The following is a 24,937-nucleotide window of genomic DNA, read 5'->3' as shown; positions in this document are numbered from 1 at the left end:
AAAAATCATTGCTAAACAAGACTTTTGCAGTGGGCTCTTGGAGAAACCACTTGTCAGCTTTACATTGTTAATATTAACTGATAACATAACAATTGGGAAAGTGGTAAGTCATACAGACGGCAAGTGATTGATATCTAATAAGCCAGTAAAAGTCATAAATGTAGATTTCAGTTTGGCCAACTTTAGAGCAGATGATACCCACTTATGCAATAAGGAACTTTATCCTAAGCAGGATTCTAGGCAGTCACTCCTTGAGTATACAAAAAAGAGGACACTGATGAAATAGGCTAAATTATCATATTAAGTTTATCATGTGTCCACATGAGTTGTCTTCTCAATGCAAGAACAATACTGAGGAACTGGAAAGAATTTAAAGAACCTCAAGAACAAAAAACATCTTTTATGGGAAAGATTCAGGCAGCTCTGTTTTTTCCATTAGTGAAGTGAATGATTAAAAAATGAGTTGATCAAAATCAGCAAGTACATAGTAACAGAAAGCTGATAATATTTCAAGGTCAATAGATTAGACAAAGATATAACATAAAATAATGGCTGAAAGGTGGAAGCAGGTCATTCTAGTAATTAATTAGCTGAAAATTTTTATCAGTGATATTAATCACAAGTCGTCATGAAAGATAGTGATTCTATCTCTAGAAACTGTGAAATCAAAATTGGGTGGTTTTGCTTAATATGTATACTCTAGTTTAAGCATAACGATTGGACATTTTTAATGCACATTAATTCTGGGAAGCCTATGCATCAGTTATGCAGGAAGACAGTTTAGATGATAACAATGGCCCATATTGACCTTGAAATGTATGAATGCAAAAAATTATTATTAGTAATCATTGATAAATAGAGTTTAGTCTTGTTTACTTTGTACGGATCAGGAGGAGCACTTGTCATTTATTTAACATGTTGAAAAAGAGCCTGTAATCCTTCAAATACTCTTGGCTAAGACTTGACTTGTATGTCTTTAGCAGGGAATTTAGGCATTGACAAGCTCTTAAGGCTGTCTGTGAATTCTGGGTGCATTACCTGCTTCTCCTCCTTTCCAAAGCAAGTTCATGCTTTTGCGGACAGGTACAGTTGCTCTTATCACAACCAAAAGTCAATTAACAGCCTCTAGAGCAACTAAGATTACATGAAACAATTATGAATCCAGACGGTGAATCAGGAATACCATTTTCCCAGATTACATTCTTATGCAGCAGAATATTTTCCTCGCAGCTGTGCTTAATAGTAAATCCAGTCCTACATACATATGTAAGATATATGTAAGGAAAAGATCTAATTCTTAATACTTATGTCTTACATTTCTGTGGCACATTTCATGCATAAAACTTGATACTATTAGTGACAGGCAATGAAAGAATGGCCTATTTGCTACTCAGATTCACTCATCCCTATGGTAGGAGACATCTGCTATTTATCAGCGCTACTATGCAATGGCTGAAGCCATATTTAAGTCAGTCACTTGAAAATGCGCATAAGGTTTTTGCTAGATATGGGTCCGTTGTGGGAAAACTATTCTATATATTTGAAATTCTTTAAAAACCAAAATGTCATTATTTAGAATGTAATGTGGTCACAATGGTGTTAAAAAGGGAGCTGTGGGTACGTAGAGAAAAAGGTATTATAGTCTTCTTAGCTATTTATTTTCACATTTGACGCAATTAACTTACTCCTTTATACATGTTGAATATTTAATTAATTCTGGGGGTAGTTGTGCTTTATAGGTGGCCAATCCACTGAATAACTGTCCTCATCTGCATTTTTTCAATTACAGGTAAGAAGCCCGTAGGGATTCCCAAGCCTATTTCGTTGCATTTAACAAAGGCTGTCGTCTCTTAGGACAACAGAAAGCACACAAGTATACCAAGAATTATGGGTATCTTCTGTCTTCGATGGATCATTGCCATTTTAAAAGACACATTTAATTTACAAGGTCAATGGGTTACCAACCGCTTTATGCCACTTTGAAAAAGCAGAAGCATATAAAAATACTCCCAATACTGGCATTCCCAATAAAAGATGACAGAGGCAATACAGAAAATTTGTAGAGATGCATTTATACAGTTGATTTACTTATCCCAGGCTATTTTAAAATAAAAAGGATAAAAGACAAAATAACATTCCAATTCATTTGCTTTGAGGAGAATACTTAATATGAAACTAATATAGATATAAACATAATCATAAAATACCATTCAACACCGGATATCACTAAAATTGGGGGGGTTATACTTTATTCACTAAATGAAGAAGTTTGAAGAAGTAATCTAAGTTTATGACAAAACAAGAATACTAAGCCTATAAAGTTAAGGAGTACCACCTAAACGCCTTCAAATGTATCCAGTCATCCTACAAAAAAACCTTTACTTTTAATGTAGCAAGACATACAGGCTACTTCACTGAAACACCAGGAGCCCTGCAGATCTTTTGTTTCTGTTGTGGTTTAACCCCAGCCAGCAACTAGAACCATGACACTGTTCCCTCGCCGCCCCCCCACCCGCAGCCTCGTTCAGACTGGGGAGAGAATCGGAAAAGAAAAAACTCATGGATTGAGACAAAGACAGCTTAATAGGTAAAGCAAAAGCCACGCAGCCAAGCAAAGCAAAACAAGGAATTCATTCACTGCTTCCCATCGCCAGGCAGGTGTCCAGCCATCTCCAGGAAAGCAGGGCTCCATCATGCATTAACGGTTACTTGGGAAGACAAACACCATCACTCTGAATGTCCCCTTCTTCCTTCTTCCCCAAGCTTTACATGCTGAGCATGACATCACATGGAATGGAATATCCCTTTGGTTGTTGGGGTCAGCTGTCCTGACTGTGTCCACTCCTAAGTTTTTGGGGCCCCCCCCCTCCGCCCCACCTGCTCCCTGGCAGGGCAGTGCGAGAAGCAGAAAAGGCCCTGATTGCTTAGCAACAACTAAAAACACCTGTGTTCTATCACACTATTCCCATCCCAAATCCAAAAAATAGCACTACACCAGCTGCTAGCAAAAAAGTTAACTCCATCCCAGCTGAAACCACAACAGTTTCTCAATCATCATCTGAAATAGTAAGCCATGCACCAACTCAGAAATGCTCAGCTAGCAGACACTGTACTTAAATTTCAGAGCGGGTTCCAGAAAGCTTAAAAGTATTTCTTTTTTTGAGGAAAAAAAAAAAATCTTTTTGCCTTCTCAGTTGAGAGACTGAAACATGCGCTTCAACATCATGACAACTTACTCATATAGATACAAATATACATACAAATGATCATATTTACTCATCTTGTATTTGATGTCATGATTATTTGCCTATTCGTTCCTCTTTGCTTTGTTCTCTGTTCTCCCCTCATCAATAGCTACAAGTGGATGGATCTTTAAGAAGCAGCCTTGCAAAAAGCCTCACTCATAGGTCATAGTCTGAAGGACAGTGAATCCACCTGTCTTCAGCCCAAGAGCATAGTATACCACCAGGTATTAGGCATCTCCAACTCTGCTGTTCAGCCAGCTCTAATAAGTTATGTATGCACTGAAGTTGCTTACTGGGTCATCTAGGAACATAGAGAAGCACCCAATTGTAAATCCTGCCAAAGCTCAGGTTTTTGCTAAGCATGGTAGGCTACCAAGCACCCTTCTAACTAACACGTTAGTGTCCATGTTCCGGAGCAAAACACACACATGGGGAATATTAATGTTGGAAATGCAGATACTTTATGAGGCTGGAGTCTGAGGATCACAGCTCAGGGATGGGATCGCTACTATGAGATTTAGGCTGGACTCAGACGCTTATTTTCTTTTACTTTAGTCCATCTAGTTTTGCATAGGATTTGTTGTACTAGTGGAAATCACTACATGCCTTTCTGATTTAGACGTTATCAAAATGTTATTTTTATAGCAGTGGCCAATGTTCCATATTGTCAGTGCTTCTCCTTCTAATGAGCTAGCAGGAAAGCTGTTATTTTAACCATTGGAATAGTGAAACGAAAAATAAGACAACTGGAAACAACTAAAAGTTAACATTATCTAATTCTTTTTGTGAAATATCATTATTATTGTTATTATTGACTTCTCTCCAGCCTGTCAGGTCCCATAGGTGAAAAATATATTTTGGAATTTTTGATAGATATTAAGGTTTTTCTATTTATCAACTGTATTTACAGTCAATAAATTATTTATTCAACATGACATTACTGCTATAAGACAAAATTTACAATTTTTCTTGTAGATACCAAACATAATGTAGGTTATTTCCTCAATATTTAACATTTATTTAATTAATATATTGTTGCATTCTTTTCAGAATTTAATTTGGAAAAAAATTTTGACCCGTAATGAAAAATTTCTCAGAAACAATTCTTTTTCTTCTGCTTATTATCTGTCACTGCACAGCAGGAAAAAGACACCAAAACAATACAATTCCTATCATATACCAGAAACACTGTAAGGACAAGCAATCATATACAGCATTGAATGTTTAAAATAAGCTTGCTTTATCAGCCTTTGTCATACTATAGCACTACCTCAAAACTTTCATAGTCTGTTACTGAATTAAGATATTTTATATCAGTCTGAATGCCGAAACACGCGGAACAATTTCACAAACCAAGGAAGTCATCCTCAGTCAACAAAGTCAAAGGAGTTTTGTAGATGCGAACAGGATTTCACCCTGCAACTTTGCCAGGACTATGGTTGTGTATACTACATGTTTTCTTTGCTAAGTTTCAATGTAGAGGAAGAAACACTTTCTACATCAACCTACAATTGAAAAACATGGGAATGAGTCTTTTGCCATGATGAGTCAAGGGATTCTTCTAAGTCTGCCTCATTCTGCATAGAACTAATGTCCGGATGACGGTGTCACGGACAAAAAATATGATTCTCTAACGGCCACCACGGTTGCATTACTAATTATAGCAAAAGTAGTACCACCATGTTTACAACTTTACAATCATTCTATCCCATGGCATGGTTTGATCTTAATTCTTGGATGATTAACAGGAAACAGACTTTAGTATGACTGACTTGAAGATAGGTTCCTACCTAATCTTCAAGGAGAAGATAAAATGTCTGCAACTAAGATGAAGTCTGAAGTATATTTGACAGGATAGGTTAACTCAAACTATAACTAAGATTTTGTGATATTGCCAGGAGGCTTAGTGAAGAAAATTAGAGTAAGAATTCTGTTGAAGCTCAGTATCAGTCCCAATAAAATAGTCATTAGTACAAAACTTTATGTAAGTGGTCTGTGTATTGCCAGGATTGTATACACCGTTTTACACTGGGATTCATACAACAGAAGTCTACACAAGATATGACATTGTCTGAACTTGATGTCACAGATAGAAAAGCACAGACAGGTTTCTGTCAAAAGCATCTCAGTACAAATGTCCACTTTCATATCCAATTGCAGTTAAATCTGAAAGAGGAAATAAAGGTTATCTAACCAGTCTGTGCTACTGACCTACTTCCTCCTGACTTGAGTTCTGACTTATATGTAATTTAAAGATAGATATAATTTTTAAAAGCACAAAATAATTCAGTGCTCTTTCAAATTAAGCAAACCTTTTGTTCTTTACCTAGAGAACTGGTATAATAACAAGAAAAGCATGTCTTTCTTACAGTCTTACCTGAAGGGAGTCCAAATCATGTCTGGTTAGCTGGAAATTGTACTCTCAGTGACAAAATGTGGGAGACTTTGGATTAAAAAAAAAAATCAATAAAGCATAGAAACACTATATTCTTTACGTAAGAATGTGTTATCTCCTGCTATTCCTCCTGATTTTGTCACAATGAAAACAAAAAAGAAAAGCAGCATAATGTAGGATTTCAGACTGCAATGCTGAGAAATGAGATATTTTCCCAACTTCTTTTCTAATTTGTAAAAGTGTCAGAATGGTATCTCTATGTGAGTTATCTCCATGTCTTCAACTGTGAGGATCTGTCACATTTTGAGGCAAATTTGCTCCTTGAGCTAGCTTTGTATCTCTGAAGTTATGCTTGCCCAGGTCAGCCAGAGACACTTTGAAGATATCTGCTCTACAGGCATAGCTGGCTTTTCTCAGGAAAGGGCTTGGAAACAATGCATCAGACAGACTCAAAATGAATAAAACAAAATCCTCTTGTAGAATGGAAGATAGCAAGAGGACAATTGTTCCTTGTTTCCTAATGCTTGCCTGCTGTTGTTCATGTATATTTCATGTCTCATAACAGCAGATAAAGGGCTTGACCATTCAAGATATTGATCATTTCTGAGGTGCTAAAAGGCTTTTACTTCCTTGGACTTGAGGGTCCTTGCAGTGTTGCTCAACTCAGCTTAGTAGAAACATTCCTTTCTCCGTTTGATTCCCTGAGCACTTTTCAGGATCTTACAACGGTATGCAATGAAATAAAGAAAAAAAATTGAATCTCCACAGTAGTCTTCAAGAGAACGCCCCATTTCAGCTTTTCAGAAAAGTCCCATCACTGTCAGAGCTAGCTTCATCATATATGGAAAATACTTTCTAAAGAAAATTCTAACATTTTATTCCAAATACAAAATTCACAATTAACTGTTCTATTTGTTTGACCAACTCAATCAATGGTTAAATAACATTCAGTAAGTGCTCCTTACCAGACGTTTTTTTCCCAGTCAACTACTGAACATACAATTTGTGAATGCACTGGTTCATGATATTTTTAACTTTAGCTAACACTAAACATTATTAAAATCAGCAAAACAGGTAAGAATTACTGGAAACTGCAAACAAATGAAACCAGAACAAAACAGAAACAATTGCAAAGGCTGCTTCAGTTCACAAGGAAAGAACAAGCAAAGATGACCGCAAATTAAGAATAAATTGGAATGAGTAAAATCTTGCTCTGAATTGTAAAGGCTCATTTTTATTACTCACATTTTATTATGCAAATAATCATATAATCATAGAATACTTTAGGATGAAAAGAACCTTTTGAGGTCATCTAGTCCAATACCCTGTTCAAACCAAGTTGGATTAGATGAGGTTGTTCAGGATTTTGCTCTAATTCAGACTGTCTCCAAGGACGGATAGTCTCCCACATCTCTGGACTAGAGATCTCCACCCTGCACTTGAATTTGCCTGCCCTCAAGGTAAAACTTTTTTTCTGTATATCTAATTGGAATTTCCTATGTTTAAACTTGCGTTTGTTGCCCTTTTTCCTGTCACTATGCACCTCTGACACGTCTGGATCTTGATCTTCTAGATCCCCCTGTTAGGTAGTTTTAGACAACAGTATCTCCCCTTAGTTGTCTTCTGTATATATGCAAAGGTCTCTAAAAGAGTAGTGTAGATGATGTTGATGATCTCATTTTCACTGTTACAAGAACAAGTGTTTTATCCAAAGGGAAAAAACCTGAGTACCTGTAGAAGTGAGTAACTGAGTCACTGTACAAGAACTGTATTACTCTCTTCAGAAAATATTCGTGTTAGGAAAACCTGATTTACTTCCTTTTGAGATTCTATACTTTAGATAGCATTTTCCCTGAACAACAAATGCAGAAGTACTTATAGCCTCAATGATTCATATCACCCAAATGGTTTCTGTGCTTTTCACCTCAGGACAATCTTCCCTACACAAAAACAAATTAATTCAACCACATCTCCAAATCTTCCCTCTAATCCAGAATTTATGTAAAGGAGATGACAGTATAAATTCAGCTGTTATTTAGAAGAATGGTGAAATGAAAAAGCACTTGCACTGGCTCTTTTCTTATAAGGCTTCTACCTAACTTAAATATTGTACATTAGTCATGATTATCTATGGACTAGTCTTCACCTACTTGGCATCAGAAAAATTGTGACTGAATGTCTATTAATATCAGTCAGCATCCAAGAGCTGTTCATAGCTGGCAGCACTAGAACCCCTAGAAGCATTTTTTCAGATGTCTGTAACAGAACAATTTTACTAGGAATGGAGGCAAGAAAAACAGAGCGGCTCATAAAAAAACAATGAGACGACATGTTCAGTGACCTACACAAGGCTTTCAAAGTTTCCATTTCTATAAACGAAGTCTTATCCTGTACTCATCCTACCTAGCTCCAGGTGCTGGACCAAGGCATTCCAGACTCCTTGTGTGCTTTGTGGAGAAGACCAGGAATCATGGAACACTTGAGATATTTCACAGGTTCATTTTCTATGGAGATGGGCCAGGATACCTCATCTTTTTAATTATATTTAGAGAGCATAAATTGCATTAGAATCCTAAAGACAGTAACAGTGAATCTGGGCATAGATGCTCAACATGTGCAAAAAATTGTCCTTGGATTTGACCCAGTAGTCCAAGAATTCAATCAAACTTACTATTTTTGAGATTCTTTTCCTTAATTCTTCGTTTGATCCCCAAAAGTGTCAAGTGGGGGAAAACCACATACTACAAAACATATTAATCCCTCCAGCCTACAGATACTAATGAGAATGGGACCCCCAAGAGAGCTACTTTATATCGATAAACGCTCCTTACAAAACAATTTAAATATTTTCGTTCAGAAAAATTTGGCAGTTTCCTTTCGCCAGCAGCTAAGCTTTCAGAAAGTTTACATCACTTACATATGAACATATACCCTCAAAACAACCCCAAGGCTAAAGCCCCTGACTCTATACTTGTCTGAATACATGGTTCAATTCACCTGCTTATGTCTCTGTCATTTTTTTTAAGATGTTACTAACCTAACTCGTTGTCAGCATCTATCTGAAACAATATCTGTTCTCAGAAATGGCTACTGATCTCCACTAATTATAAAGGAAGCATAGAGTGAACATCTCAGATGCAGATGTTTACATTTGGCTAGACAAATCCCTCTCCATATAGCAATGGAGATAATAGTAAAAAACTCTTCATAATTCAAGGAAAATCTTTCTGAATAATAGAATACTCAGTTTTCATTACATCATAGACCTACTCTCATCTTTTGCACAACTTGAGTGGTGTAGCCTCTCCCTGTTACTGCAAGATTTCTTTCCAACTCTATAATTTTCAAACCATGCTTCTTAACTTCAGTGAACTCCTTCCTCTGTTTTTATTTTTTAATTTTTATTTGGCCATCCAGAGTGGAAACTGGAATATAGAATGTCAGACAGGGAAACACTGGTCTTGAAAATTATTTGAGTCTGGGAGAAGGAAGTAGTGATTGAAACTCATCGTGATTCTATGAATCTGTTCTGCCTTGACCATGGCTCAATATTCTCATTTGCAGAAGGGAAATAATGCCAATATTTGCTTTTTCATTTTTACGAGGATATACCATCGTGTTAGCTTTGAGACGCTCAGATAGGATTGATAAAAATCCAAAGCATTATGATTGAACAGAATCATGTTTAATGTCTTTGAGATGCAACTGCCCCAGAAACAGAAAGTCTGGGGTGTTAAGGCAGTCCTCAGTTCCTCCAACCACTATATTCAGTACAAGTACTATTGAGCAATTTTGTTGACAATTCAAATGAGCCGAGGTCGAAGTTTAAAAGGACTGCAATTCAAATCAACACAAAGAGTCCTCTAGAATGCTGTGCACTATCATTATGACTTCTTTTGCTTAAACAAGATTAAATCAAAAGTATTTTGAGTCAATGGTGTTATACCAGCCTAAAACTGCAGCAGGAGAGGGCAGGGTGATGAGCATCTATCTGCCAGCTGACATGGTTTGCAAACAGATGGTGCAATTCACAGCTCTCCCTCACTTCTCATACAGAAAAAGAAGAAGGTAAGAACAACCCACAAAGTTTTAATTCAACTTGTAAGAGAAATCAGCCTGGCAAATACAGAATATTTGGGAATTTTACATAGCTATCTTAATCATAGTGAAAAAGAGTTTGATCCCTATGAACAGTCTTACATCATTAAAGTATTGCTCACACCTTGCCAGCACGACTGAGGAACAAATCTGTAATTTAAATGCTGACCTGCTTAAATATATAAGTATAAATATACTGGTTACTGGTTTTGCTTTGAGTCAGTAATACACAACGTGCTTGCAAATGTAAAACAACACAAATTTTAAGAATGCCTCATCATAAAGTAACTTTCAGTTTGCAAAACACTTATGAAGATGCAACTCATTTAAATTACCATATATTGGAACAAGTTGCTCAGATATTTGCTTTCAAAAGTTTTCATATTACACACTAAATAAAATCAGCTGAAATCTAGGCTTTATTATAGTTTACTTTAATTTATGTACATGTAAATAATATGAAGTTAAACATTGCAACTGACTGAATACACGTTCAAGTTAAAGCTGTAAAAAACAGGAATTTGTGCACTTTAGAAGTTTTTAATCATAGCTGCCAGTAAAACAATTTAACACAGGAATTAGTTCAATAAATGTAAAATTTGGCTATTTATTCTCCCAGTGTTAGGTTACTCAGGCAAACACACATCCTGGCACTGTACGGACAAAAATTTATTAGATTTGGCACAGGCAGATTTCAGGTTAATTATTGCAAGAGTTTATGTCATTTTGAATATCATTTCCTCTACAAAATCCTTCCTATACATAAGTCAGTCAACTGCTGATGTGCTCATCTTGCAAGATAAATGTAGAGAGCAAATTTCTCTGGTAATCCACTGTAATCCACTGACATCTCTGTTACATAATATCCCCTCAGTACTGATCATTATTTCTAATTCACTATAATTACTGAATTATACCAATTCTGATTTCCTGTTCCCAATCCTTGTATCACTTTAAAAAAGGATTTCCCTCTCTATGCCACCAAAATGCTTTCACATCATTGAGGTGAGATTAAGGGCATTGTACAGTTGGTCCTTACGTTTTACCTATTCTGTGCAAAAATGAAAGTCGTCTGCATTATGCAAGAAAAATTATGTGCAAAACCAATTTTGTAAACTCACCAGCCAAGGATGTGCTTAGGATCTAAATTAAATTTTACCTTAAAGCATTTACCTCTGAAAAGAACAAACCTCTAACATCAGCAATTCCTATCAAGTTTTCCCAAAGAAACATTAGAGATTGACTAACCCGCTTTTCCTTTCCTACTTAAAAGATCAAAGTTTGCTAGGCAAGCTAAATTCGCTGGACAAATTCTTGGCTTTGCAAAGGAAGATTTGGAAACTTCAGTGTTTGGTTCACCAAAGGAATAAACAGTAGTAATAAAATTCCTTGCCCACATTCTTCAAAGCTAGAAAAGCTACCAGCTCTCAGGAAGCCAATTTTTATATTCTTTGTCCCGATTTTTCTCTCTGACAGGAAGGGAAATAGTCATTAGTGAAAGTTTTGGTAGCTTTGTAAACAAGACTTTCATCCTCCCAGAATTTCATTCAGATCTCCTATGCATTGACACAAAGAACCTCACTGAGCCATTAGGGAAGAATATCTATCCATCACGACTGACCAATCCCCAGTACATGCCCATGACCAGAAGATGGAAGGCTTTGCATCCTATACTCAATTCCTCAAAGCCGCCTAGTCACCTGAAAATGGAAGTACTTCATCAATCAGACCATGGACCACCTCTGCTGAAAAGGCTGTGATTGCACTCTCTTTGCCTTTGATTTATAGAGTATGCATTGCTGCCTTTTAGTGCCTTTCACTGAGATATGACAAGACCCCACACAGAGCTGATAAAGAGCTTTAAATGAAGAACAGCAAGTTTTGTAGTATCCCTAGGGGTCAAAATCTTCATATGATCCTTCTTCTGCCCTTTAGTATGAGTATGAGAGCTCTGACATCTTGACAGCTTTAATAGATACACAAGAGGCAGAACAAGAAAGGAAGATCTTCATAGTCCATCTTGTCTTTTTTAAAATGCTGAGGGATATTAAAACAGGGAAGTAGTAATACTTGGGGCCAAGGGAAATAGGTAACAAGACAGTACTTTAAAGGAAAATAGTAACGTACAGGTAGTGACAGAAGAAAAACACCAAGAAAATCACAGAAAAAAAATCAAATGCTTTGATTTATAATTTCAAAGGTTAAATCTCAGTTACATCTCCCAGGATTTGATTTCCTGCTTAATTTCACATCTTCCACAATTTACTTTTGAATTTTATTCATCTATAAAATAGATCTTATAATTGGCCTATGGTCAATACATAGCTTCATAAACATTCTGGATAAAGCAAATAAAAACGGTAACAGAGAATATACAAAATAAAAAAAACCAAAACTGTCCTGTATAAACAGGCATTATCCACAGTTAACAATGATAAATATATAAATAACACCATCTGTCTTTAATCACAAAGTACTTTAGAAAAATGATGGCCCAGCACTACTGTAAGTAGTGAAAGTTTAGCAACTGAGTTTAAGGGGACCAGAGTCTGCCTGTTCACAGTGCAAGATCAGCATTGAAGGATCAGTTGAACCACCAGTAAATGGACCACCTCTACAAAGAAACGTGATCATTGCTTTACAGATGACATTAACTCTAGGACTTCAGAACAGGAAGGAAATGATTTTTCACAGGTGACTAAAAAAAACACATGCAATTCATTCTGTGAGCCCTATCGCTAAAAGAAAGAAAGAAAAAAAAAGCTAATAAAAAAATCCCCCATTCTCATCTCTTTTCCCTCCACCCCCAGAGCTGTAGAGAAAGTTAAAGATATAGATGAGACAGGAGGTTACTCACCGTCGAGGAGTCACTGCTTCCGGTCTCAAGCGTAGCTCCCTCAGCACAGGTGGGTGGGTGGGTAGAAAGTTGACTAGCCCTGCCCCCATCTATGACATCACACTCTACCTCATAAAAGGTAGTGAAAGTGCTCTGAACTCCAGTCTGATTTCCGAGAGATACAGAAAAGAGATAGTGAGAGAGAGAGCAAGAGAAATATTGCGCCGTAGCGTAGAGGTGAGGAGAGAGGAAAACGTGTGCTGAAGGAGCTATGCTTGGTCAAGGAAACAGGGACTCTTCCACGATGAGTAACCCCGCTGTCTGGTGGTTCCTCTCACTTGCTCCCATAGCACAGGTTAAGCACGCAAGCCCTACAGGGTTTGCTGATTGGGAAAGGGGATAAATTTTGCACCTTTTGATGAAAACCAGAGCGGATAGAAATCTCTATCCCCACTGAAAGCTGACTGACATCAGATCAGGCATGAATTTAGTTAATAGACTTGCAAATAACATTATTTTGTGTATGGTTTGAACAGCCGACCTGCACAAAAACATACACAGCGATGCAAGCAGCTGAAATCCCAGTGACTACAACTGGAATTACTCTTGTGTCCACCCGTGCTGAATAAACATTACACAATCCAGACCTCTGGGCTGACCCTTGAGCAGAGTAAGCCAGAGGGTAGGCCACCTACACCACTATATGAAAGAGGTCAGGAAAGAATAATGTTTTTCTCACATTGAAAACGAGAACTGACAAACTGTGCTGAAAGAACAAGTGAGGGAAGTATAAAAATTCTGGGCATACATTTATTTACAGAGCACACTTTAAAGTTCCAGAAAAATATCAACAAAATTGCAAAGAGGTGATGCTATTAAAGACTATACACTTTTAGACAATGACAACCTTACAGGCTGAAGTACATTTCTTTTCAAACAACTTCCCAAGAACTGAAACTGGAGGGCTTAAAATGGGATATTCATTCTAATTTATTGTAAATGGAATTTTTATCGTCCAAATTCTAAAAAAAGCAGCTTCGAGAGTAAACCTAATTGCTTGTATTATCCACTGGGATTTTCTTAACAACCTAGCTGTATACTAAAATTGAAAAAAATACGATATGCTGCTAAACCTAACTCCATTAAATAAAACTTCTTAGAGAATGGGGGACTATTCAATGCCAGTAAAGAGTACTAGCATAAGATCCTGCCTTTTGGAAGTGCGAAAATGAATGCTCCTTAAATCTCTTTTAAGAGTTATGTATTATAAGCACACAGAGTTAATAGTGACGTTTCCCCTTAGGCTTTTTATTGCTACAAGGATCATGTAAATTGTAATGTAATCATGATTATTTTGTCAGTCTTAGTAATGATTAATGTGTATTCCCTGCTCTGTTTGTTTGCTCTTTGTTTTTCTCTCCTTCTATTGAAAAAAGAGTGTGTGACTAATGTCTAGTATCAATCACTTTACCTAACAACAGAAGTCAAGTGTTTTTCTTCTTAACTTTCAAAACTTTTATCATAATCTAATCTTGCAGTATCTGCAGGTGCTGCTTTAAGCCAGTATAATTGTGGATTTAAAAACTCAACAAATGGGCTAGTCCAGTTGACTAAATGAAGAGCTATTGTGACTGTTAGAGATGATATATAACTTCAGGGACACAATGCAAAACTAGGCTGCATCTGAGTAACGCAAAGTGATGATAGTGCTGTGAATTTCAGTTCATAATTGAATTATACGTATGTCTGATTTCTCATTATGTCATCTTGATTTCAAGCTGTTTGCATGTATGAAGATAGAGAGGAGGAAAAACACCTCTGGTATCCTATATTTCATCCTTATTAACATGTATGTATACTAGTCTGCCAAAGAGAAAAGAAAAAAATGAACTTTTAAAGGCTTTTATGGTAAAACGTACCAAGTAGAATGGAGTTAATTCATAACTTAGGTAACCTATGACTTGACTATTGCACCACAGTTGTTTTTGCCAAATAAAGTAGGAATATATTTCGAACTCCTGTGACCACCAGACCTTATGAAGCCAAAGCAAGTTTGCTCATTCTGATAGATAAGGATGTTCAGAGGATATATCCTAAATATGAGAAATACTACAGTTGTAGTAGCAGTCCTAAGATCTCCTAAAAAGGAAGAAATTGTCTTTTATTGGAATAGAAACATATGGCAGTAGCACAACTAAATTTACAAAGATTGAATATGGCCAAGAATATCGTCCAGTAACAACACGAGAAATATGGAGAAATATGGAGATTCCGTCCTGATAATGTGATATAAACAGTTCAATAGATTAGGTAGCAGATAATAACCCAGATGGTATTTTGGAGCTAGCACTGTTCAAATCTGAAATCTTGTTTTGACCTGCTTAGTATGATATCTGTAGTTGATAAAGAGAAAATTAAGGGAAGAGCAAAAAAAGATGAGACTGATTTGCGAACAAACACATTACTCTCCTAAACAGTGAACAAAAGCAGAGAAGGAATATACATAACTGAAAACATTTTAAAAATGTATATATATTCAAGAAAGGATGGAAATCTTCCAAGTGTTCCAAGGAACACAACTAAGATTAATTAAATTAATGCATGGAAATGCAAAGACACAGTAAATGAAGACTTTAATATTCTTAAGTATTTTCTTAAGGGATGTAAGTTAAGCCTAACAACATAAGAAAACTATGCAAATGCAGATCAAGTCTTTGATTTAATCACTTGCACCCAGGCACTAGAAATCAGGTTAAAAAAAGGGTCCATGTTCAGTTTGATATCAAAGAGCTGTTGGAAAAAAACACTGAAGTGCTTGCTTTCTTGCTCAAAAAGATGGACAGACGACAGGGAATAGGCAGGCACCACTAAGGTACCAGTGGCTGCTGTCTATAAAGTTTTGAGTACAGCAAGACTGTGAAAAGCTGAGAAGTACCAACCGCGCAGAGACGTTATATGTAATAGTGGTATATCTACAGAATGTAAAAATTGATGTATTTTAATAAAAATGAAACAACAGCTTGGAAAGGCCATGTATAAATGCCAAGCTGACAAATATCATAGAAGTTTGAGACCTTAACACAGACACACCTGTGACCCAAAGATGTCCTGTAGCTGTAGTGGATCAGCTTGATGGATGAATGGAGCAATCTTTTTTGTTCATTATCTGTCATAGCTAAGGAATGATGAAATATGTAACATCCTATCTGAGAATGAGTAAATCTGTAAATGCTCTAATTTTTTGACAATGGAAATGTTGAACCTAGTTGCAGGTATAAAAAAGGACGAAAATATTTCTGCGGTTTTTCTGATATATTGATGCTTTAATCCAGTTTTTCAGAGTCTAGTTTGGTCTTTGATGAAATTTAGGACACATCACTTGTATGGTTGGTCTCATTTTCTAGTGATACTATTACCTACCTGGTAACCTCGTTCACAAGGTATTTTGATGATGTATTAGTAAGAATTAGAAAGAACTGATGTGAGGTTAGGTTAGGTTAGAACTAACTGAGGTTAGGATAATTTTTTCTGATACTGGAGAGGTTTTTACTTTGGCTCCATATCATTGTCTTCAATACATTATACAAAACAAACCCTTCTTGTTGATGCACCTGCTTATCAGTTATATAAGATTAATGATGTCATGTGAGAACAAACATGTTTTTCCTTTGCTCCTACGAGGTTCATAAATAATCATAGTAATAATAACATGTTCCAAGTGTGGAAGAATATATTTCAGAGTTTAAAGATATAAGGCAACTTCTAACCTTTCTCTCACAGTTTGATCTCTTCCCAAAGGCTATTATGACCTCCTACATTTAATGAAAATACATTCCTATTGTGAGTTTTATTAAATACTTTGTTGTAAGCTGTTTTGTTCAGTATTTGCAATTGAATCTGCTCAGGCTGGGAAAACCTGTAATGTTTTCCCTTGAGGGCATGTCTTCTTGCCTGTGAGTATTTCTATGTTGTGTTACTCATCTGCAACTCAGGTTGTCGAGAACTGTAATTAAAGTGACAGAAATTTATGTGCCTGAACAGAAGTTATTATTATTTTAATATCTGCAAAAGCAACATGTGATAGCACTTTTAGAAGGGAGATTAAGTCTCACCACTATCCGAATCAGGAAGTTAAATAATTGTAAGGGCTAAAATATGTACTTCTGTCATTATATAAAATCAGTTATCCATAATTCCCTGTGCAAGAAACAAACCTAATTTTTATTTAAAGCCTCAGGATGTACCTGAGAATGTCCCAGGGAAAAGGAATTCTTATTTAATGTAAATGGTGAAGCTCAGTCCCAAACCACCTCTTTTAAAGGCAGTAAGACAGGAAAAGAAGTAAACATGAGATAGCACTGAACTCCTCTCTTTCTTTATAGCAACATTTATAGGAATAGTCCTTTAGGACCATATCTTGGCATATGTCAGAATGGTCTCTAGGCCTTGCTAATTATTGCAGGGTTGGTGCAATTTATATATTAGAAAGCCATAATATTCCCATTCAGTATGGCCTGAAATAGGAAAACAAGCTGGACTGTATGTAGCAGGCGAGCTTTGGATTTTAGAGTGGTTACTATTTTTAAAATAAATGCAGTATGTAATGAATCATATACATTAATATTGCCTTCAATTCTCTAATCTTTTTCTATGATTGTATTTGTTTCAAGCCTCAATCTTGAATCCGTAACACTTTGCTTTGTTTTCATGGAATTAAATGGCTTAACATTATTTGATATCAGAAATGCTTTTCTTTGCAGAAAACTCTTCTAATGAGAAATTTCAATAAATGTAATATTCAGAAATTCATGAATATTTGTAACCTGAGAAAGCACAAAAGCATGTTCACTGTAGCCAAAGTGTTTCTTAATAAGGATAAAAGTCTGTCCTGTCTAAATTTTAACCTACTAAATGTAGACGTATAGATGGTGTGCGTGCTTCTTGTCTCCATGAATATATTCTAATGAAGACAAGTGCAGTGTGATTTTGCTTTGCAAATGAAATTCTAGATAACATCTTACCATTTATGGAGAATATATTGTTTCATATTTATGTGTATGTGTGTTTACATGTGCATTCATATAAAACAAGATATTTTCTTAGTCCTGAAAATAGCCTTATATCAAAAGACTGTAGCTTCAAAAGAATTGAGATTATTTAATAAAAAAATATTTGCTTGTTGAATCTTTGTCTTAAGCTTCGTTTATCTACTCTTCCTTACATAACGTAAATTCTGCCCACCACCAATCCACCTTCACACAGCTGCTTTGAAGAAAAAATGATAACACTAATAAAAATAAATCAACCTTTCCAAAGTTTTCTGTGATATTCTTTATGTGGATCACACTTATGACCACCCAGATGCCCAAAGCTCAGGGTATATACTATTGTTCAATTCAACGACAGCTATAAAGGCAAAACCATGGGAACTCACAGACGTAGAAACAAGATCCTATGGGATCTTTCACTTAGCTGAATCAAAACACTGTACAAATGTCACTTGAAAGAGACCTCTTGAGGTCTCTTGTACAACTTGTGACTTGAAATGAGTCGATTACCAACATTAGATCTGCTCAGTTGCTGCATTGTCTACCTGGGGCTTGAACCCCTCCAAGGATGCCAGTTGCATAAATTCTCTGGGCTTCTGCTCTGCACTACCTTTACTGGGAAGCAATAGATAAGCTTCATCTAATGAACTAAATCTTTATTATTGTTACATGTTTGGAAGAGGTATTGTACATGGCTTTAAAGCCACCATAGCTACATCTATTTACGTCATTTCTTTTTCTTTCCTATTAGTCTTTGACCTCTTTGATAGGATATTAGGAATTCTTCACTGTTTTAACTTTCAGAAAGCCCTAAGACAGTTTTTTCATAAAATACATCATATATAATGAATATATGACCATAAGGGATTTTATCAGCACTCATTTTGATTAACCTGCATAACTCACTGATGCCCTTATCCTTTAGGAGTAGTAAATTGACTCAGTGTCAGGATGATAAATTTTTTATGTTACCATATCATCAGGTAGTCCCTTCTCTTGGACAGTGAATTGAGGGATACAGCCTGTGCCAGGAGGAGTTGGGGACTCCTATATTAGTAACAAATAGGAAAGCTCAAATAATTTGTTCGAAATAAAGGCTTATCAAAACCTGTATGTTTACAAGTATTAGGTGTTTCGTATAGCCATATATTTTGGAACAGAGTACACTTACTATGGCTTTATTTCACCCTCTCATATATCAATACGTCTGCATACATTCAAAGACATATGCAGAGGTTACTTAAATATGTCCCGTGCCACAATGCACAGCTGAAACATCTCCCTGTAGTTTTCATTTCTTCCAAAGCAGGCGACATGAGCTAGTCAAATAAAAAATGTAAATCAAGGTCTTTCACTTTCCCCACCTAGCCCCGGCCTTCCTGTGCTGGAAGGTGTCGTTTTAAGTGGTAACTTCAGACCCGAAATAAAGACCTTAAGTTTTTATTTTCTCTCCTTGTTTGTTCTACTAGGAGAGAAGAGATCACTGTGAAGTCCAACCAACTTTACGGTCCTGCCTTTATCTCAGTCCTTTCCCAACATCGCAATTCTTTGATTTCATATTCCTATCTTGCTTTTTGGTTGGCTTTTTCTTCCACTGACCCTTTTCATATCTTTGGCTTAACTTCTTTATTCTTTCCAAAGTCCTCTCCTTTACCCACTGTTTTCATTCTAAGTCTCAAAACAAGACTCCTTTCCACCAACACTATCCTAAACAAATATCTTTCCATGAGTCTCATCTCACATTATTTTCACAGCATTGGTACATACAATACACTGTTCAGATTTCCAATCTCCCTTTTTTGCCATTCTAACTCCTTACTACAATCTTGTGGGTTGAACAGTGGGTAAACATGAAAAGCAACTTGGAAAAAAAACCCCAAAACCTAAACTACCTAAATTAAAAAAGAAAATCACAAAAGTCAAATTATATTCTTAAGCAATTTAGTAATTATCTATAGGGTCCCCGGATCCATCTTTCACTTCCCTTTACCAATTCGAGTATATTCACTTGTGTTATATCCACTTGTCACCTATTACCATAACACAAACTCCAGTCTTCCAATGATGTCAGCTTAGACATAGGACTAGATGTCTTCTTTGTGGTGTGTAACTCTCTCAGTACTCACCGTCCAACAAACATGAACACAGCAATTATTTAGGAATAACTACTCTTACCCTCAGCTCCAAGTAAATTGAATCACTAGCAGACAAAACACAAAATTTCTATTAGTGATATCTGTTAATCATTAAGTACAGCTATGTCTAAGCTCAGGTGTTTTCTGCTAGAGGACACTGACAGCTTACCAGTCCAAGCAGCCCAGCCCAGAAATATCTACTAATCCTGGTTTGTCAGATTGTTTCTGTGACTATACTTCACGAAGCATTTTTCTATTTCTGTTATGAATTAATAGTGAAGCTTATTTTGTTGCTAGCTAAGTTAATAGGAGTAACCTTTTTGCACCCCTGAGAATCCTGAAGAAAAGGAACCCCACAGTTTTGTCAATTTGCCAACTGTCCCTTCAGCAAGCTTTCTTTTACATAATGCTAAATTCTTGCCTGATTCGGAGGAATTAAATTATTTACCAAACTCCAAACCAACATTTTCTCCATACTCTTCAGCATTTTAAATGCAAAGGTTCTCTCTGATTGCCTACTTGAAAACAAAGGAAAAGCTACAGAAAGGCTTTCTGATGCAGGGAAATGAAATACCACATCAGCGGCTCTTAAGTAACTGCTTATGCACAGGCTTTTAATCCAAAGTCAATGAAAGACAGCCTTACTCACTTTTAATAGCAGGTGAACTTCAAGTTACCTGACTTTTCTTTGAGACTATAGAATTCATAAGTAGCAACTTGTTACTCCACTGCTCATACTCACATGAATTTGCTTTTAGAGCACAAGGTAGTTTAGGGTGATTCGGCCTTAAATGAAAGAAAAGTAGGACCTTTAAAGCATTTTATTTTACTAGATATAAGATCCACAGGCAGAATTGATAGGGTACCTGACAGCTCACCTGAAGTAACTGCTGGATGCACACTGTGGTTCTGTGATAAATAATAAGAGGCTCATTCTTTTTTGATGAGGACTACCTATTTCCAGTTACATTATTCTTATCACTGATCAAGAAAGAATAAACATACAGACAGTTATTTTGCAGTATATCCCATATCTCTAATATAATTTTTTATGTATCCGACTTCCCAGTCCAGGTGTTACAGGAATTTTCATAATGTCCTACCCAAAGTTAACGGGGTAGCTCCAGCCCTTTTACCATCCTGTTTCCCCCAAAGTCCCCACTTAAACTCACCAAGCAAAAACTCCTAGATAAAGCCACAATCTTAACTAAATTGTCTGCTATCTTCAAAATGTTATAAGAATCCTTCTCTTAGTTTTATAGCTGAGCCTATTAAGCTAAGATAAATGGGCCTTTGAAAATAATTGAAAATTGGACCCAGCTAAAATATACGTTTGGAGTATGCTTTGGCTATTGATTCAATATATTTGGACAGAGTTCAAAGATACATGGCTGTTACTCTGTATGACACTGCATATTTATCTGGCTCAGAAGTTTAAGACTCTTTGGGCAAATTTTCTGATAGTACAGCTGATTATATCTGTAGTGTTCTAAATCACACCTGAAAACGATAGGGGGCTGCCTTGGATAAGGGATTTTCTTAGATTCTGTTCAATATAATCCTGCAGGAAAAAACTGTAGCAAAGCTACTAACCTAAACATGAATTTTAAAAAATGCAAGCTCATAGCCTAAACGGAGAGTAGGTAAATGAGCTGATTAACTTCAGAGCAGCAGTAAACAGAACAAGTGGATATTTATCCTAGAGTAAGAAATGAATACATAGATCTGCTTTATTGTAATGGTCTAGCTAACAAGAGTCAGACAGGAATACTAAAAAAATAAAGCAGCCCTAGAGTTAGAAGAGGCCTGAATTTTTATCCAAATAACAAACATCATGGTTAAACCCAACTCTATTCAACAAAAGTAGCTATCACAAAAAGGCTATCTGAATTAAGTATATATTTACTTCCCTGAGAGCAGCATATGCTCAGCACCTCAGAGGATTCATTCCAATACAATGGTGCAACTGATTATGAAGCAAATATACATTACATTAAATAAACTAAGGCAAACAAAATTATTTTGAAGTGCTTTTAGTCTGTGATTTTATTAAAGGAGGTTGTTTATTCTTAGGGGGAAATTAGAAATTGAATATTCAAATTTAGAATTACAGACACATATATCTGTTTATGGACCAAGGTAAAAGAGACTTTTATTAGGAACAAGGATATCATCTACACAGATTGAAAATATTTTTAAAATATATTGCGGGTTTTTTTAAATATTAATTCCTTTTTGCTTTTATCGAACTTTTTCCTCAGCCCTTTTCTTTACTTTCTTCCCTATAACCTTCTTCAAGTTTACAAGGCTCCACACTGAAGAACAGGTATCACATAGTTTTTCCTTATATTACTTTTCAAAACTCAACTGGAATCAGGAATTAAGAATCTCACCTTGCAACATAAAGGGCCAAGTCAACAGGTAGTCTAAATTGGCCTTGCTCCACTGATACTAATAAGGTTCAGCTGATATATGCTAACTCTCAATTGCCAGACCTTGCTTCTCTGGTGAAAACAATTTTGCTATCTGCATGCAGGGGATTTGGTGGGAAATATCAAAGGAGAGAAAGGGCTGGGGGAAAAGGAATGGTAGACAGAAAGGGAAAAACAGCAGTAGGTTCTTTCCTTTACTGAAATAATTTACACTTCAGGAGTGTGACATTTTCTTACTTTTTGTTCTGTTTTTCTATTTGTAGCAAAGTCGATGCCAAAAAGAACCCCTTCATATGCTATGCTAGTATCACATCAATCTATAGAAGAAAAAGCAAACAAGATCAGCTTTATGCTTATTTTCAGAGATAAACCATACTGAACTACTGAATCTTGGGGGAAAAAAAAGAAATAGAAGTTTCACCAAGAGATATATAGTATATTATATGTTATGTACACAGTATTTTTGAAGTTGTTGCAACACATTTTTCTCTAACAGAACTATAAAAACTGTGGACTGGCTTTCATCTGTCTTTTAGGTTTTACTTGGTTTTACGTCTCTTTCCTTTTTACATAAATATACATATGCCCACACATAGATTCATACATACATATTCATACATTCATTTCATATATAAATATCAATTAATATTCTTAATGATGCAAAAATTCAAGCAGAGATTGTACTCCTCATAATAGTTCTGAATCATACCTCATCTTTTGGATAAATCTGAATTATACTGTGGTTCCTTGTAAACACAGTACTAAATTATGATACTGTAATAATCATGCTGGTGCTTGATATTTACATCAAAACACTTAAATATAGTACATTCACATAGACTTCTGTAGTCATAGGTTGGGAAACTTAGATTCTGGATTTCTAACATTGTACTGTATGCAAGTTGCCAAATAATGGTATTTCATTTTAATGTAAATAAAATACTGTTTATTTGTAATTGGCTATCCAAGGGAAAATGAAGAAGATGGCAGCAGAAGCAGCAAGTAGATAAGCAGATGTAGATGTGCACTTGGATACCAGATCTCTGGATAGCAAAGGAGCATACAGTACCCAGCACCTTGAAGATAAACAGCTTGGAAAACACTATCAGGAAAGCACTGTACTAACTGTGTTATACCAGATAACAAGATAATACTCTCAAAAAGGGATGCACAGGAGTTCAACACTCTGTATCACCTCCTGTTCAGAGCAACGGCAGAAGAAGCAAGCAGGGCAATCTTAAAATTTTCTGTATGTTAGTGCTACTGAGTCTTTAGAATAGACCCAAATAATTTCTGTGGTTGAAGCTAGTTTTGCCTTTGCCTGCAACTGACTGTATAAACCCAACCAAACAGAAACACAATGGTGATGAAGCCTGGTAAGCAGCAGATGCTAACAATGCCAGACTGGAAACAATGAAGTCAAGCGGTTCGGCCACTTAAATTTCACAACGGATGGTGATGTTCCAGTTAACAAATAGATGTTAGAGATTCACAATGGCTTATTCAGCATCCACATAGACTGAATAAAGAGACTTGGAAAAGAAACACACACAATCACAAAAGCCAAGCTAGTAGAAGCACTGATTTGGGTAATTGTTATAGATAGATGAATATGACAAGTCAATGGGTATGAAAAGCTGGACCCAATGGCAGAAGGTAAGAAAAGATCATAGCATTTACTATGCAGCATAGCTGTCAGTGACACAAGGACAGATTACTCCATTAATGTCAGGAAAATGGAAGAGGATCTTTTCATTGCTGTGGGAAGATCAAGGTATTAAAATTACATATGTACATATGTCAAGAAGTGAAGACCAATTGCAGGACAGACACAGGAACTTTTAAGCAGCTCCTTTTAGGATTGCGTATATGACTTCAGAATGTTTGATCCAAGAAAGCCTGGTAAATGTTTAAGACCTTCTGTAGTGCTTTGCAAAAACCAGAATGTTATGTAGTTGGGAAAATTCGCTCTGACTTCTGATATGCTTGAGGAAGGCCAGTGATTTCACTGGGGAATCTTATGGATGAAATGAAGGGCACAAGTTAGTTGTCCTGAGAATCTTCGTACTTGATTGGGCTTAAACAATGAAAGGGTGCTTTTCAAAACTGCATTTGAAAACGATCTCGTTTCAATTATCTTGGGTGTCATAAATCACCATCATTTTGAAAACACACTCATGAGAGTGAAACACATACATTTACATACATAGGGTCTGTATTTGAGTTAGAAGGTACCATAGGTGTCATGGGGCTAATTCTAGGGTGGATTAGTTAAAATAACAAAACAAGAAAATCATGTAAAGCAGCAATTACTACTGCTTGGTTCTAATAAACTCCCAGAAGCACAGAGTGCAACATTAGGAGAAGGAACAAAAAAATAGTTTAAAAATGTAAAAAATCATTGTTTATAATATTACTACTGTTGCACATTCCTGACTTTATTTCTAAAAAAGATTGTTTGTAAAAGGTTTGTAGCTTTCATTGAAAATAACTGAAATAACTGGATGGTAATTAGCATATATAATCATTGTGCTTGCCAATAGTATTCGAAAACAGCACATGCATCAAAAATTAAAATATTTTGCTGGCCTTCCAGAGTTTTTGCTAAACCTAGTGTGCATTGGAACCTGAGTGAATGAAATCCCATTAGTCATCACCATCTTAACAATATGCACTTCATACAGAGCTGGCTTCTGCACAGAGGAAGGAAATTACCAGTACTAACAAAGGAAAGATTTATAATAAGCA

The 24,937-nt window shown here is 36.0% G+C and overlaps 1 protein-coding gene across 2 annotated transcripts in view; it reads right to left on the bottom strand.

The window, feature by feature from the left end:
- Positions 1–24,937, bottom strand: part of CTNNA2 (catenin alpha 2) — a 519,842-nt gene that overhangs the window by 8,062 nt on the left and 486,843 nt on the right. The window lies entirely within an intron of this gene.

Source organism: Chroicocephalus ridibundus, chromosome 5 (assembly GCF_963924245.1).
Source record: "Chroicocephalus ridibundus chromosome 5, bChrRid1.1, whole genome shotgun sequence".
Lineage (NCBI taxonomy): Eukaryota > Metazoa > Chordata > Aves > Charadriiformes > Laridae > Chroicocephalus > Chroicocephalus ridibundus.
This window is presented reverse-complemented; position numbering and strand designations above follow the sequence as displayed.